The sequence below is a fragment of the Tasmannia lanceolata genome, unplaced genomic scaffold (genome assembly GCF_043159265.1).
Source record: "Tasmannia lanceolata isolate RefF3 unplaced genomic scaffold, GAP_Taslan_0.1 ptg000002l, whole genome shotgun sequence".
NCBI classification, from domain to species: domain Eukaryota; kingdom Viridiplantae; phylum Streptophyta; class Magnoliopsida; order Canellales; family Winteraceae; genus Tasmannia; species Tasmannia lanceolata.
Genome location: NW_027518679.1, coordinates 39,742,273 through 39,760,168, shown reverse-complemented (window position 1 = coordinate 39,760,168; position 17,896 = coordinate 39,742,273). Strand labels below are relative to the sequence as shown.

Sequence of the window (17,896 nt, the reverse complement as noted above, 5' to 3'; positions counted from 1 at the left end):
CCGATGTTAGGAATGTTGAAAATCAACTTTGATGGTGCTTGTTTTGGAAACACGGGTCCAGTGGGGGTGGAGGGACTTTGTCGTGATGAGTTTGGTGAGATACTTTGGGCTTTTTCTGGCCCTATTGGTGTGTGTGATTCTTCGGAGGCGGAATTCAAAGCGGCCTATTTTGGGATCAAGAAGTTGAGTAGGGAAGTCTTGGACCATTTTATTGTTGAAGGGGATTCATTGAATGTCATTCGGTGGTTGAAGGGTGGAGTAGCTCCTCCTTGGAGAATTTTGGCGTTATTTGATGAAATTGAGGATTTTGTTACGGGTTCGGCTATTGTCTTTAAAAACTTTTGGAGGTCGGGAAACGAAAAGACGGATTTGTAAGCCAAGCAGAGAGTTGGGGGGAAGAGTATTCTCTGGTTCGATCATCTTCCCCCGTAGTATAATTTTGTAATTTTTGTTATCTCTTTTCTTCTTCTTTCCTGTTTCTTCTTTCTTGTTTTTGTTCTCTGGGTTGCCCCTTCTCGGTTGCTCCCTTTCCATTTAATACAAAGCCCTACTTCAAAAAAAAAGAGGAAGAAATAGAATTTTAATTGGAAGATTTCTCCAGTTTCTAATTAGGTTTTTATTCTCCTCTTTTATTTTATTTTTGTAGATTTCAATGTTTGTTGGTATTGGCTTAGATTTTCTTTTTGGTCTGAATTTTGACTTGTGGAATTTGAGTTTAAGCCAAATAATTTTTTATTGCTTTCTTTGAATAGGTTGTTTGGAATCTGTGAAATTCTGCCTCTTCTCTCCACAGGGGAGCTCTTGCGTAGAAAATGGTGCTGTTTGGATGGAAAAATGGTTTGTGAAACTCCTTTGAGGCTCGAATCAAAGTGTGTCTACCAATGGGGTGTTGATGGTAACGAACATGAGCCATTGTCCGATAAGAGACAGGCCACCGAAACATCCAACAAAGACCCTATGGAGCCTACTTGATGAATAGTTACTGAGTTCTGAGATTATGAACAGTGTCGATCTTGGCTTCGATAATTTCAGTAGCAGTGAAAGTAATGTGGAGCATTGTGGAAGCGATTATTCTGCTCCCTCTCAATCCCCACTGAAAATAGACGATTCCAACTCGTGTATTGTAATGGTTGTACCTATGAAATTAAATTCAAATTAAATAATAATTTGAACTGTGGTAATGACAATTCCACAACAACGGGCCTGACCGTGAATAATCTAGATGACAGTGGCCACTCTAATGGTAGCTCTCACGAACCCCAAACTAACCTTTCGGAAAAGGGAGAGGTTGATTTGAGTGAGGGTAACCTCACGAGTACTAATGCGATGGGTGTGTTGGGAATCGAAACAACCCGTCAATGTTGTCCTAAGGAAAAGATGGAACTAAAAATGTCTGAGAAAGTAGCTCTGAACAACTTTCCTTCAAATGCCAAGGGGTTGTTAGCCACTGGCTTGATAGAAGGTTTTCGTGTATATTATTTTTTCGTGGACAGAGCCGGTAAGGTTACTTATTAGATCTTTATTTCCCATATGTCTCCCATATTTAACTTGACCCATCGTAACATGTCTTGTTTATGATGCCTATCAGAAATGCCTTGCTAGATATCTAAAAGATTATGGATATTTGTGCGGCTGTCCTTCATGCAAGTTTACTAAAGTAAGTCAGTTCTTGTTCTAACTGGTTTCCCCCTAGTATGCCGATTATGTTAATACTACGTTTCTTTAACTTACTAATGAATCAAGTGGTCAACAGGTGGTCAATTGCTATTCTCTAAACCCATCTGATTATATTTTATTGGAGAATGGGAAAACATTGTGTGAGCTAAAGAGGAAAACATAGTGTGATGTAGTTCAAGAGCTAAGGAGTACTCCCCTCAACATTTTGGATGATCTCATTAAAACTGCGATTGCTTCACTAGCCATTTAGAAATTTTCCGAGGTTTTGGATGGTGATGTATTTATTGCTTTCAAATTTCAATATTTATCTTCTCTCCCAACTATTATTATGAAAAATATGTCTTCTATGTTTGTTTCAAAAACATTTCCAGAAGTAAGCTTTGAAGTTCAATGATAAGCCCCATCTAATTATTAGGTAGGCCAATTGCTGGATTACCTGGATGCGTTAGTATATGCTTTCTTGGAAGTTCAGATCCTTGCTTCCATTACTATATTTCTTTCACATATTAATCACATTTAAGTAGGTAGACAGATTTATTTGTGTATAAAAGCGTTCATTATATTGGTGAAATTATTTACTCATTATAGAGTTTGATTAGAATTGCAAGGATACCTTCACACAAGGTAAAAAAATATAAAGCTGATGAACCTCCCCTTTTAAGCCGGAGCATGCACATCCAATGTGATGCAGGATGAAAAAAGAAAACAATAGGTATTGTAGCTCCAATACCAATTGATGTTGTAGGACAGTCAAGAGAAAGGGATATCTGTCCCATCTAGGGAAAGGTTTGGGCTCCGGATTTACTCAATTAGATTATGGAATTAAAGATGGTCTAAGGGAATAGGTTAAGGAGGCTAATGAAGTCAATTAGTTATGTCCTTAGAAGATAAGCATAGACAGAAAAGCTTATGAAAGATAATCCTAATCTAATACCTGAATGCTTAATTACTAATCTACAACATCTAACGCCCTTGATCCAATTGGTCATATTTTACTAGATTTGATATACTGCCATAAGTTTCTTATAGTTTAATCTGATTTCTGAAGAGTTTTTATATGGTGGCCGAGTGTATAAGTCCCATGTGGGCAGTACCGCCTTTGATATTTGACCCAACAGCAACCCACATTTTAAAGAAGTTGCTTTTGGATCAAACATCAAGGGTAGTATTTTTGATGTACAACCCACACCGGAGACTTAATACTCGGCCACCATTTAATTTCTCATTTCTAAATAGGACATTATGGGTTCTTTGGCTTCCAAAGAAGCCATTAAATATGGCATTTCTAAAACTATTATAACCATGATTTGCGAACAATGAAACAATCATATTTAACTGAAAACTACTTACATGTAACTGAAAACAATCATATTTCTCCCGGCATCTGTACAGGTTCTTAATAATCATAATTGTGTGAATTACACACAGTAATCATACATGGTTAGTCTGGATTGTTGATCCATTTCAGTTTACTATGAATGACCAAGCAACTGCTCATGATCCAAGCAACTGCCTAAAAAATGACAACTAACCAACATTCTAGTTTCAAGTCAATCCATATGGACACTTAAATACTCCAGAGCGTTCCAGATAAGCAGGTTGAATCAATGCAGAGGGTCGATCCAAATAATGATCCAAGCAAACTGCTCATGATCCAAGCAAACTGTTTGAGCTCGAGCTCATATAGCTTATATGAGCTCGAGTGCCACAAAAACATGGGTCCCAAATTTTTTAGGCTGATCCAAAGATTCATTTGGAAGGCCCTCCCATAGATAGGGTGTGTACCAAAACTCAGATCCATAGGATCATCCTAACCCATGCAAAAGTGGAGGGAAAAATGGACATACAATGTTTGTCCACAAATCTACCCATTTTTTCCTTCCACATTTGGAGCGGTTAAGATGATTCATAGGATCTGATTTTTTGTGGACACCCTATCTAGGTAAGGGCCTTTCAAATGAATGGTTTGGATCACCACAAAAATGTGGGCCCAACTTGTTTTGTGCACTCGAGCGCATATAAGCTTATATGTGTTAGCTGTTAACGTGCCTGAGTACAACCACTTTGCCGGGATTATCATGTATCTTTACTGAATTTCAGTTGCTGATTTGCATCACTTTTCATTTGAGGGATTTTTGCCATGTATCTCATATTGTATTCTTATCCAGTTGCTGATGTGGCTAACAACCTTTATTTGTAAACATCCTTTGTAATACTATTATATATACAGATCTGTGAGGAGAGAAAATCTCACCGAAAGCATTGAGAAAATTGTACTCTGTTTATATTTCTTCATGGTATCAGAGCTATATTGATATCCTCACGGATTTTTTTACCACAACATCCCATCACGTGAGTTATCTGCAGTCATATTAGTGCCCTCTTGCTACTCACCACCATGGCCACCAATGTCTCTTCTCCTGAGGTAAGTTCAACTCAGACCTGCCCCCCTATCTCCTTTGTTCCATCACCTCCCACCGTTATCAATCCATTCTCTAACATATCTCATTTGGTTTCGATCAAGCTTGATCGAACCAACTACTTACTTTGGAAAAGTAAGATTGTTGCAATCCTCAAAACCCATGATATGTTCTCTCTCGTCGATGGCTCCTCCATCCCTCCTCCATAATACCTCCCTGTTCCTGCGAATGCAGAGTCATCTAATCCGCCTACTGTCAACCCTGATTATCTCCAATGGATGAAAATGGATCAGATGATCCTTAGTTGGCTGAATGCCACTCTATCAGATTCAGTTCTAGCCCATGTTGTTGGCTGTGATACATCTAAGGATGTCTGGAAATCTCTTGAACGCATGTTCTCCTCTCAGTCTAGATCTCGCATTATGCATCTTGGCTCTGAACTTCACAATCTTCATAAACCGTCTTCTCAATCTATGTCCGATTATCTCCACTACGTTAAAACACTCAGTGATTCTCTTGCTGCAGCCGGCCATCCTGTTTCAGACTAAGATCTTATTGACTATACTCTTGAAGGTTGTAAGCCCAATGGTTTTTACCTTGGCATTCCCATCTTGTTTTGATGATTCCAATACACAAGTGATCATTTATCACTAATGTGTTTGTTTGTCTAAGTTGTAGATCTTGATAAAGTAAGATCAAGGATGCTTGGATTGAAGGCCAAGAAGCCCACATTGGACCACTAATTGGAAGGCCAAAGTCATCAAGCAAGAAGTCATGAAGACTTGAAGACATGAAGAAATTAATATTGAAGACCATTTTTTAATGTAATTGATCCAAACCTAGATTAGGTTTTTAGAGGCATAATTAAGGTAATCTCACACACCCTAAATAAACAAGTGATTGTATTTGTGGAGTTCCAACACCTTGGAACCCTCATAGCAATCCCATCTTGGTTGAGAACTGGAAGCCCAAAAACAGAATTGAAAATCTGCTCTGCATAGGCTTCTCGGAACTCCGAGAATTCTCGGAACTCCGAGAATTATTCTCGGAACTCCGAGAAATGGTCCAGTAGACTTTTTCCAATTTCTGTGTGGCTTCTCGGAACTCCGAGATTTTTTCTCGGAACTCCGAGAATTCTCGGAACTCCGAGAAATATTCTCGGAACTCCGAGAACACTCCAACGGTCTGAAAAAGAGCCGTTTGGAATTTTGCTGGAATTACCGTAATGCCACTGAACGGTCATATTTTGTTTTTCCTATAAATATGGGTGTTCTAAACATACAAACCATTAATCCTAACACTCTTAAACTTCATTTGAATACCCAAGAGTGAATCAAGCTTCAATTGTGCCTCTCATCACCAACTCTAGGATTTGGATCATAGGCTCTCAATTGTACATCTTTTGTAACCCTTGTGAAGGGATCTTTTAGTTCTTTCTTTCATCTTTCAAGATTTGTATTCGGGCGAGTATTCGGAGAAGCGGAGCCCTTTTTTCTCCGTGGTGAGGATTGCCACCAAGGTTAAAGCAATTGTAATTGGCACCGATCTTCGCCAAGGTTAAGAAGATCAAATAGTGAAGCCATCAACGGGTTTGGTTGGTGGAGTGGAGTAGGCCTCGGGTTTGAGGACCGAACCACTTTAAATCTCGGGTGCACTCTTTCTATCTCTTTGCTCTTTCATTTGCATTGCACCATTAGATTTAACTTGTATGCTTAAAATATTATTTTTGATCTCTTAATCGGTTTAAGTTGTTCAAATTGGTAAATTCTAGTTTTCTTAAACAACCGTATTCTCCCTCCTCATAGTTGCCATTTCTATTATAACTTGAGACCCCCTATATCGGATTTTCACTTGGTATCAGAGCCTTGGCTCTTAAAAGATTTTAAAATTTTTGTGAAAGTTATTTCAAAATCTAACTAGGGAAAGATTTTATTTGGCAACTTCTAATTGTGAAATGGCACACCAAATTGGAACCGGACTTCCGGAAGGCCATTCCACAACTAGACCTCCTTTCTTCAATGGGTCAAACTATGGACATTGGAAAACAAGGATGCGCATCTATCTTCTTTCGATAGATGTGGAACTTTGGTACATTGTTGAAAATGGATACAATGTACCTTCCAATCCTTTTGAAGAATGGAATGTGGTAGAGAAAAGGCAAGCTAATTTGAACTACAAAGCAATAAATTCCTTGTTTTGTGCCTTAGCTACCGAGGAGTTTAATAGAGTTGCTCTTTTTGATTTCGCCAAGACTATTTGGGATACCCTTGCAACTACCCATGAGGGAACATCACAAGTCAAGGATTCCAAAATAAACTTGTTAAAGAGCAAGTATGAAATGTTTAGAATGAGTCCAAACGAGAGTATTTCGGAAATGTATACTCGTTTTTCTATTATTTCTAACGAACTAGCTAATCTTGGTAAATCTTATCCTAACGATGAGCTTGTGAGTAAGTTACTTAGGTCTCTTCCTCCCCATTGGGATCCAAAGGTGACCGCGATTCAAGAGTCAAAAAATCTCAAGACTCTAACCATAGAGGAGCTTGTAGGATCTCTCATAACCCATGAGATGCTCCTTACTAGCCGACAAGAGGAAAAGAAGCCAAAGGAGAAGGAGAGGGAATTTAGATCCCTAGCACTCAAGGCTTCCAAGGAAGACTCATCAAGTGAAGCGGATAGTGACGAAGAAGAAGCTTTACGAAGATTCAAGAGCTTGTGGAGAAAGAAGCATAAGAAAGATAAGAAGAAGAAAGAGGAAAGTGATGTTGAAAGAGCCTTAAGATGCTTCAATTGCAAGAAGATTGGACACAAAAGACCGGATTGTCCACTTCTAAAATCAACTTCCTCTAAGTACAAGGGTAAGAAGGATTGGAAGAAGCATAAGGCTCTTGCCGCCGGTTGGGATGCGTTAAGCACATCGGGCAAAAGCTCAAGTGAAGGGGAAGAAAATAAAAAAGATGATCTTTGCTTCATGACAATCACCCATGAAGTTGAGGTAAACTCTAACCCCTCATATTCTTCATCTAGTAGTAAAAGTGATAGCATACCTTATGATGAATTATGTGAAACCTTGCATACCCAAATTTCCAAAAACAAAGTTCTTAAAAAATCCATTTTAAAGTTAGAAAAAGAACTTGAATTTTTGAAAAGTGATTTATCTTCTTCCATATCTCAAGAACAAGTTACACTTGAAAATCATAAACTTGAGATTAATACCCTTAAGGGTAGCTTGGATGAGAAAACTTGCCAACTTTTAAAATTTCAAAATATGGCAAGCTCCTCCAATTCTTATGAAGATGAAAGAAATGAGCTTTTAGTTCAAACATCCCATCTTCATAATGAAAATGAAAGACTTAGATTATGTTTACATGGATTTCTAAATGGAAATAAAATTATTGACATAATCCTAAGTAAAACTAGTCTTAGACCTCAACATGCTTATCATGATAGGACTAGTGTATCTAACCCTCTTGTTAAATGCCATTTTTGTGGAATGAATGGTCATTACCAATTCCAATGTGCATCCAAGAGTAGGGCTAGATGTGGGACCAAGAAATCTTGGGTTCCCAAAACCCCCATATGATGATATTCATATTGTGTAGATTAGCGGTTTTTGAACTTAAAATTGAATATATTTCATTTGTATGTTTTGTTTGATAACCCCTCTTGTATTGTAAAATTATTTTAACTAGGGGGAGTTAAAATTGAATTTTTCTTTGAAAAAGGGGGAGCTTTAAAATTGTAAATTTTAAACCCTTGTTTTTCTTACCCCTTCTTTTTGTTGATGACAAAGGGGGAGAAGAATCTAGAGTAAAGTCTCTAGTGTAAGAAAAATGTGAAAAGAGTATATGCTTTGATTTGTAAATCTCTTGTGCTTGTCATCATCAAAAAGGGGGAGATTGTAAGCCCAATGGTTTTTACCTTGGCATTCCCATCTTGTTTTGATGATTCCAATACACAAGTGATCATTTATCACTAATGTGTTTGTTTGTCTAAGTTGTAGATCTTGATAAAGTAAGATCAAGGATGCTTGGATTGAAGGCCAAGAAGCCCACATTGGACCACTAATTGGAAGGCCAAAGTCATCAAGCAAGAAGTCATGAAGACTTGAAGACATGAAGAAATTAATATTGAAGACCATTTTTTAATGTAATTGATCCAAACCTAGATTAGGTTTTTAGAGGCATAATTAAGGTAATCTCACACACCCTAAATAAACAAGTGATTGTATTTGTGGAGTTCCAACACCTTGGAACCCTCATAGCAATCCCATCTTGGTTGAGAACTGGAAGCCCAAAAACAGAATTGAAAATCTGCTCTGCATAGGCTTCTCGGAACTCCGAGAGTTTTTCTCGGAACTCCGAGAATTCTCGGAACTCCGAGAATTCTCGGAACTCCGAGAATTCTCGGAACTCCGAGAATTATTCTCGGAACTCCGAGAAATGGTCCAGTAGACTTTTTCCAATTTCTGTGTGGCTTCTCGGAACTCCGAGAAATATTCTCGGAACTCCGAGAAATATTCTCGGAACTCCGAGAACACTCCAACGGTCTGAAAAAGAGCCGTTTGGAATTTTGCTGGAATTACCGTAATGCCACTGAACGGTCATATTTTGTTTTTCCTATAAATATGGGTGTTCTAAACATACAAACCATTAATCCTAACACTCTTAAACTTCATTTGAATACCCAAGAGTGAATCAAGCTTCAATTGTGCCTCTCATCACCAACTCTAGGATTTGGATCATAGGCTCTCAATTGTACATCTTTTGTAACCCTTGTGAAGGGATCTTTTAGTTCTTTCTTTCATCTTTCAAGATTTGTATTCGGGCGAGTATTCGGAGAAGCGGAGCCCTTTTTTCTCCGTGGTGAGGATTGCCACCAAGGTTAAAGCAATTGTAATTGGCACCGATCTTCGCCAAGGTTAAGAAGATCAAATAGTGAAGCCATCAACGGGTTTGGTTGGTGGAGTGGAGTAGGCCTCGGGTTTGAGGACCGAACCACTTTAAATCTCGGGTGCACTCTTTCTATCTCTTTGCTCTTTCATTTGCATTGCACCATTAGATTTAACTTGTATGCTTAAAATATTGTTTTTGATCTCTTAATCGGTTTAAGTTGTTCAAATTGGTAAATTCTAGTTTTCTTAAACAACCGTATTCTCCCTCCTCATAGTTGCCATTTCTATTATAACTTGGGACCCCCTATATCGGATTTTCAAAGGTCTAGGTGTTGAATTTGATTCCTTCGTTACCTCCATTAACACCAGAACCACAGATGTCTCTTTCTCTGAACTTCATGACTTGTTATTCCATCAAGAACTTCGCCTTAAACGTCTCCACCGTCAATCTACCAATGATTATGTTGCTCTCTCTACTACAAGGGATCATGATAATCGTCATTTCAAATCTCGAAATAATCCTTCTTCTCCTGGTGGACGCGGCAATGGGCGCTCATATGGATTTTGCGGAAATCGTAGAACCTTCTTTCGTGGACGGGGTCGTGGTCGTGGTGGACGTTCTCAATATACTCAGCCGCCTAATCCTAGAACTCCTCAATTCAAATCTGATGCATGCCAACTCTGTCAGGAAATAGGGCACGATGCCACACAATGCCCTCGTCTACCCAGTTTTGCTCTATCTGTTGATCGCATTGGTCAATCCCTTCAAGATCTCCAATTCCACCAACCACTTGAAAGCACTTGGTTCCCTGATTCTGGGGCAACAAATCATATGACGTGTGATGCCTCCACCCTCTCCAATCGCAGAGAATACAGAGGTACTGATAAGATTATGGTTGGAAATGGCTCTCGCCTACCCATTTCACAAATCGGTAACTATACTCTCACAATTCCGTCTCATTCTTTTCAATTGAGAGATGTTTTACACGTTCCTGGCATTCAGAAAAACTTGTTATCTATTGAGAAATCTACAAAGGAAAATGACTGTATTTTTTAATTCTCTTCATGGGGTTTCTGTATCCAGGATCGACAAATGAGGAGGCCACTACTATATGGACCGAGTAATGGAGGACTCTATCCACTTGCTGTTCGAAATGATCATTCTTCGAATAAATCAGGCCTATACTCATTTTATGGCTCGCGTGCACCATCTGAGGTCTTGCATCGCCGCTTAGGACATCTATCTACTGCTACTACTGCGTTCATGGTTCGGAATAAATTAATTTCTTTTAGTGATTCTGTTAATAAGCTTAGCTTTTGCTCTAAATGTCCCATTGGGTAGAGCTCAAAATTGCGATTTTCTAATTCAAATTATGTGGCACCAGATGCCTTACATTTAATACATTGTGACTTGTGGGGCCCTTCGCATGTTATTTCAAATTCTGGATTTCACTATTATGTAAGTTTTGTGGATGACAAGACACGCTTCACATGGTTTTTTTCCTACGGATAAAAAGTCCAACCCTTTTTCCATATTCATTAGATTTAAACGGTTTGTGGAAAAAACTCTTTAATCGACCTATTAAAATCTTACAAACGGATGGAGGTGGAGAGTTCACTAGTCATAATTTCAAAGATTTCTTAGCGAAAGAAGGGATTCAGCATCGTATGTCTTGTCCACACACCCCCCCCCCCCCCCCCCCCAACAGAACGGTGTTGTTGAACGCAAACATCGCCATATTGTTGAAACTGGCCTATGCCTTCTTGCTCATAGTGGTCTCCCTCTTACCTTCTGGGTTGAAGCCTTCTCTACAGGTATCTATGCCATCAACAGGCTTCCCTCGCCTAGGTTGGGAAACAAATCTCCATATGAACTCTTATTTCAGAGGCTCCCACACTACAGCTTTCTTAAGAGTTTTGGGTGTGCCTGCTATCCCTATATGGTTCCATTTAACTCACACAAATTAATGATGAAATCTGTGCAATGCATTTTTTTAGGGTATAGCCTTAACCACAAAGGGTATCAATGCATGGATCCAAACACAGGTCGTTTATATATTTCTCTTCATGTTCTATTTGATGAAGACACTTATCCTCTAGCCGGTCGACCATACCCCCCAGCTCCAGTCACACCAACTCCTACTCAACCATCGATTTGGGGTCCTCTACCACCTCTACATCTTGGATGGTTTTCTAATGCTCCTTCTATCCCACCAGGTTCCTCCACTCAAGTTTCCACACCACTTGAATCTGACATATGTCGCTATCCTACCCTCTTTCTCCCTCACTCCAATTCAAGCATCACTCCAATTGATACTGATTTATCAAATATTGATCCTCCTCAATCTGTGCAACCATTGGAACATCCTGCACCTAACCATACCAATACTCACGCAATGACCACAAGATCTAAAGATGGGATTACCCAACCAAAGGCCCTACCAGACTATGTGGCATACCTTTCTACAAGGCATCCACTTCCCACTTGCCTTGTCTCCACTGTCTCCACTCCAATGGAGCCCACATGCTACACCAAGGCAATCAAGGACCCCATTGGCCCAAGGCAATGGTTGAAGAATTCAATGCGCTTGTTAAAAATGGAACTTGGTCACTAGTTCCTGCTACATCAAAAATCAATGTCGTAGGATGCAAGTGGGTTTTCAAGACCAAGAGGCATGCATATGGTAGTATTGAACGTTACAAAGCGCGTTTAGTTGCCAAGGGTTTCCACCAACAAGCTAGTTTAGACTACAATGAAACGTTCAGTCCTGTCGTCAAACTAGGCACTATTCGCACAGTGTTATCCGTTGCAGTATCTCGGCGATGGCAGCTACATCAATTAGATGTCCATAATGCCTTCTTACATGGATTCCTGCACGAGGAAGTATATATGAAACAGCCACCTGGTTTTCAAGATTGGCCACATTTCCTCATCATCTTTGCAAACTTCATAAAGCCATTTACGGACTTAAGTAGGCCCCGCGAGCATGGTATCAACGTCTTAGTACTTTCCTAATTTCTCTTGGATTCAAAGGGAGCATGGCAGATCCTTCTCTTTTTACACGGCATTATAGAGGTAACAAAATTGTTATTCTTGTGTATGTCGATGATATTATACTTACGGGAAACAATCCAGTCTTACTAGATGCTGTTATGAAAAAGCTCTCCACTGCATTTGACACTAAGTATCTTGGAGCCTTAAGTCTCTTCCTTGGCCTCAAAGTGTCTTGCAATAGCTCCCTTCACCTCACCCAGACAAAGTATGCCATGGATCTTCTTCAGAGAGCTGGAATGTTAGGCTGCAAACCGTGGAAAACACCTGTTGCATCTGGATCCAAACTCTCTACCTATGATGGAACTCTATTGGATGATGCCACCTCCTATAGAAGTCTTGTTGGTGGCCTTCAATACTTGACGCTCAAACGTCCAGACCTGACATTTGCTGTCAATCAAGTCTGCCAACACATGCAAAACCCCAGATCCAGTCATTTGCAAGAAGTTAAACGGATTCTCCGCTTTGTCAAAGGCACACTTACGCTTGGTTTGACCTTCAAACTGTCCTATCACCATGACTTAATTGCTTTTTCAGACGCTGACTGGGGTGGCAATCCAGATGATCGTTGCTCTACATCTGGCTCTTGTGTCTTTCTTGGCAACCACTTGATCTCATGGTCCTCCAAGAAACAAACTACAGTTTCTCGATCAAGTGCTGAAGCTGAATATAGAGCTCTTGCCGGAACTGCTGCTGAATTAATTTGGATACAATACATCCTTCGCGACCTGGGAATCTCTCCTCGTGACCCTCCAACGCTATATTGTGACAATATAAGCTCTACGTATCTTGCAGCCAATCCTGTTTTCCACGCACGCACAAAGCACATTGAAATTGATTATCACTTTGTCCGCGACCGTGTTGCGAGAAAGCTACTTCGAGTCCTCTATATGCCTTCCCGAGATCAATTGGCGGACATCTTCACTAAAGGCCTTTCTGCAAGTCGTTTTCACCTGCTATCCAGCAAGCTTACTCTCACTTCCAATCCTTTGCGCTTGAAAGGGAGTGTTAGCTGTTAACTTGTCTGAGTACAACGACTTTGCGAGGATTATCATGTATCTTTACTGAATTTCAGTTGCTGATTTGCATCACTTATCATTTGAGGGATTTTTGCCATGTATCTCATATTGTATTCTTATCCAGATGCTGATGTGGCTAACAACCTTTATTTGTAAACATCCTTTGTAATCCTTACTATTCTAAAAGCGTAAACCAAGGAAAATTCGTCAACCAACTTTTGCACAAATCCCATTTAAGCCCCACTTCTGATTTCCTACAACTTCCGGATATATCCCCTTTCCCTAGGGCCTTATCGTCATTTCAGTATTTGCTTTTACCCCTAGAATACGTCCAAAGATCCTGCCAGTTGTCTCTCCTTTTGCTACACTGCTACAGGTATTTGCTAGGTGTCTCGCATGCATAAATCCTGCCAGATGTCTCTCCTTTTTTGTTTCTGCTCTGGGTATTTGCTAGGTGTCTCTCATGCATTTTCATCTTCTCGCCAGGTGACTCGCATGCATATTTCAACTACAGCTTTACTTCTTTATCGAAACAGCAGACTTCTCTAGGGCTTTTTTTGGGTATCAAAACGCATCTCTACTCTCGGGTTTCCCCTGTCGCGAGTCCGGCAATTTTTACCAGCGATTTTTCCAGGTATGCTCGCTCTCAATGTATCTCTATATCTGTCTTTCTCAACCCCCCCTCTCTCAGTCTCTCAATTTCTCTCTCTTTCAATCTCTCTTCAAGGGTTTTCTTTTTCTTTTTTTTTGTTTCAGAACAAATTCTTTAAAATCTCTGCTACCTCTTTTAAAAATATAATTGTTTAAAATCTATAAAAATCTAATACTTTAAAATATCTCTTAATCAGAACTTCAAAATCCATCCTCAGATCTTCAAAACGTCTCCAATTTTTGGTAAAAAAGTATTTGCATCTGACTTTTATTTTGTTCCTATGGTTTTGTTTAATTGGTTTGTATTACTGAAAGAAGTTGAAGATGATAAAGCAGAGGAGCTTGTAAAAAAAGTGCCCAGTTAGTGTCTTATTGCCAATGGTGAGCTACCTTATCCTTGGCAACATTATGTAATTTTTTATTTGTTTCCCTTGGCATCACAAAGCCACGTAAGTGTTGTATAATGGTGAAAGGGTAGAAATATTACTTATCTTTGCTTTGGTTGCAACGGTTGGAACAACTTCCTCTGAATATTCCTGTTTTGTAATGGAAATGCTTTATCTTATAAATAACATTTGGGTATATTACTAAATGATTTTTTTCCATTTCTTTTCCCATGCTCATTTCATGGCACTTTATTGCTAGCGTTATGCAAAATTGACAAGATATAAATAACATTTGGGTATATTACTAAATAATTTTTTTTTCATTTCTTTTCCCATGCTCATTTCATGGCACTTTATTGGTAGCTTTATGCAAAATTGACAAGACATGTACGCTTTGTAGAGAATGTATTCATGGAAATGATTGCGAGAAGTACGTGGAGCTAAGGCCTATTAAAGATCACTTCATCTGTAAGTAGTCCAACAGAAAATAAAATTATTGGATCACTAAATATCTAGACATAGTATCTCTTTGAGCGATAGTGGTAATTATATTTTATGTGTAATTAAATTACGTTGCAGAAAAATGCAACTATGTAATGAAGCATACTGAGAAGGAACATCTGTTACATTTGGCAGGTTCAATGGGTGAGGATTTGGAAGAGGAGGCAATGGAAGGAACACCTTTTTTTTTTGGACCTATCAGTTTCAGATCATTTCATTGCTTTTTGGGTAATTTGTTTGGTTTCATATCGTTTCTTCTTTTGTTTTAGTACATTTTGGTTTCACATCACTAAATATTTATTGTTTTGGGCAATGGCTTTGGGTTTGGGTTTATAGCATATTTGACCATAAACTGCATTTTTTGTAGCCATGTAATGATCTATTCACAAGGTCTTTTATCTCATGCGTGGCCAATAAGTTCTGTAAATTTCATTCTCTTAGGCTTGTGTTTCATTTTATTGCAACAAATCTTACTCTTTTATATGTTTCAATTTTTAATATCTCTCGTGTTTGTAGGTTTCATTTTTGAATCTCTCTTGTTTGTAGGTTTTATTCTTCTTCTTCTCCGTATTCTTTTCATTTTGTTACAACAAATATGAATCTTTCTTGTGATTAAAAAAATATGATTCTTTCTTGTAGTTATTTCTTGATATATCAAGAGTTTGGTATTGCTTTGCTCCATAGTCCATTCAGTAGTGTTTTATTCACATAAGTATCTTTTTTATATTTACTATTAAATAAAGTTGATTTACTTCAACTTAACGAAAATATTATTGTTGGTTAGTTCATGATCGAATATCATACTTTTAACTAATTTGCTATCTCTCTTTTTTCCCAGATTCTGAATTGTATCTGTGGCTACTTAGAAAATTCTCAGACGGTAGAATGGTTCATGAGTGCCTTCACACTGTTCAAGGGCTAATCACAGATAACGAGTCAACCATTCAGGTAAAATGCAAGAATTTAAGGAATCGGTCTTGGGCCATTTTTCTATATCTGGATGCTTGAGCTCATGCAATAGAACGAGTCATTCCAGCGTGGATAGCTTTGAAACTGAGTTGGAGTCTGTTCTTCCCAAAAGAGTGTTGGTTTTGTTGAAAGGGATATGTGATGGAGAGGTTGCACCTTTTGTGAGGAAGATTTGTACAAGCCTTGGCAAGAAACAGCAACTCAAGCTTCAATACATCATACAAAAACCTCTGAATCTCTCTGTTTGATCTATCAGGGATGTGATGTGGAAAGAAATCAGCTGGACCTTGTTCTTTTATATATATTTTGAGGGATATAAGTGCTTTGAAATTCAGAGAATGGGAGGCCATTGGGCTAATCTTATTGATAAAATTGGTTGTGACACTAAATATTTAAAAAGTTCTACCTCAGAAATCAAATGAACCAGATCCGTGGTGAAATAATGCCGGAAATTTTCATCAATTCATATTTTTTGGCTATCATATTTCCTCGGTGAGTAATTGAACTCAGCCCCATCCATTATTCAACTCACATTCAAGAATTGTCTTTTCCTGATCATTATTTTGAGCTAATAATGATCATTGGACGTGGCAACATACAAGATCAAGGGTTTTACTTTTATCACAGGTGACTTTTGTGAGAAGCATTATCTTGGTTAATTTTTTTTTTTTGGGATTGATGTGTGAATACTATTGTTTGCATCCCTCTGTGAATGGGTCTGAAATTTGGATTTTGGATGGCCCTTATGTCCCCTCTCTTGTTTTCTGTACATGGTTATCCAAGTATCTTACTATCTCATTTTTTATTTGGTTATCTTGATATAACAATGTATATATAGGTTCATAGTATCTTGAAACTCTATTCTTTTCATTTCCTTTTAATCTGTTTTAGTTTTATTCAACAATCATATCCATTTTTATTGGTGTAAATTTTAACTTGTAATTTGGCCGTTTTAACAATTATTGATTTATTTCGTACATTAGTTCATAGAATGTATGTTGTAAACTTCTATCTAATTTTATTACTCATTTACTGTAAGTGTATTGGGCTGGAGCCTATGTATTTTGGATGGGGACACCTTGTCCCCTCTTCGCTTTCTATGTATTAATAAAAGCCAATTTTCAAAAAAAAAAAATCTTCTATCTAATTTTATTTAGATAAATTTGCTATTGCTCATTTTTTGTATTAGATCTTTGTCATTTTTGCTATACTTTTTACATTAAACCTTGGTAGCATAGATATGGGCTTTGGTTTTAGCTGTTTCTGATTATGGGAACAGATACATCCAAAAGTAGTGATGGCCTCAAAAATGTGTAAACTGGAACCTTACAGAATAGCACTAGACAGGATAAAGTCATAATCCATGTTTTCTTTTTCCTATGTTTGGTTTGCCTTTACACATTTTTAGTGGATTTAACTGATGAGCCAACGAACATATTAGGCAGCAGAGGAATGTACATCGGTGCTTGAGTTGGATCAGAAGCACACTGGAGCCTTGATGCTACAGGCACAAACATTGGTCACCCTTTAGGAGTGCCAGTCAGCACCTACAAACGTGACTCAGGACACAACTGGTATGTGTCTCACCTGCTTTATTCCCCAATAGTTTGATACCTTAAATGGCCAATTTGCATGGAGACTTGCATAACATTAACTACATGACACTAGCATGTCAACGATGTATCCAATAGGATGAATGTAAGCAATATAATGAAATGATGATATAATAAAAATACAATGAGATGTTGTTGTCTGTTTCTGTTTCATTTTCATTTTCATGAGGAGCTTGTAGGGGTATTGGGGATTTATTTCTTGTTGTTCGACAGATCTGGAGTGGTATGGTGAAATCAATCGGTGAAGGGTGAAGGGTGAAGGCCAAAGTTTTCGATATTCAAGAAGTGGCAAACCAGTTGGAGATGGGATCAGGTTTTATTTGATCATAATTTCTATGGGTGGTTGCTCTATTGCCTACCGCACATGCATGATAATCGTACTGCTTTCTTTTCTTAATGTTGAACTGAAGTTGCCCTTGCTAAAAGCCAGTGACGCCTTTGCTGTCATTAGCAGTGACCCAGACAGTCTTTAACGATTCCAGAGGATTCATTGACAAAATTTGTACATAAATGGATGCCTACTGCCGAGTAGAATCTTCGCCATGGATAAGATTAGTACATAAATGGATCGTGCCAACTGAAGAGTAGAATCTATTCGTTTACTAGGATGCTTTTTATTTGAATTGTGATGTTATTAATATAACTGTGAAGCAAGTCTTTACTAAATTTTATTATTTAATACCTTAGTTTCACGTGCACTTTTACTAGTACTAT

At 38.4% G+C, this 17,896-nt stretch overlaps 2 long non-coding RNA genes across 2 annotated transcripts; both read left to right on the top strand.

Annotated features, from left to right (window-relative positions):
• Nucleotides 1–763: 763 nt before the first annotated feature.
• LOC143884730 (uncharacterized) lies at nucleotides 764–1,828 on the top strand. The gene is made up of 3 exons (XR_013253050.1): nucleotides 764–1,498; nucleotides 1,589–1,657; nucleotides 1,754–1,828. It is a non-coding gene; the product is annotated as an uncharacterized LOC143884730 (long non-coding RNA).
• Nucleotides 1,829–17,391: 15,563 nt separating this feature from the next.
• LOC143884725 (uncharacterized) lies at nucleotides 17,392–17,861 on the top strand. The gene is made up of 2 exons (XR_013253049.1): nucleotides 17,392–17,495; nucleotides 17,739–17,861. It is a non-coding gene; the product is annotated as an uncharacterized LOC143884725 (long non-coding RNA).
• Nucleotides 17,862–17,896: the final 35 nt, after the last annotated feature.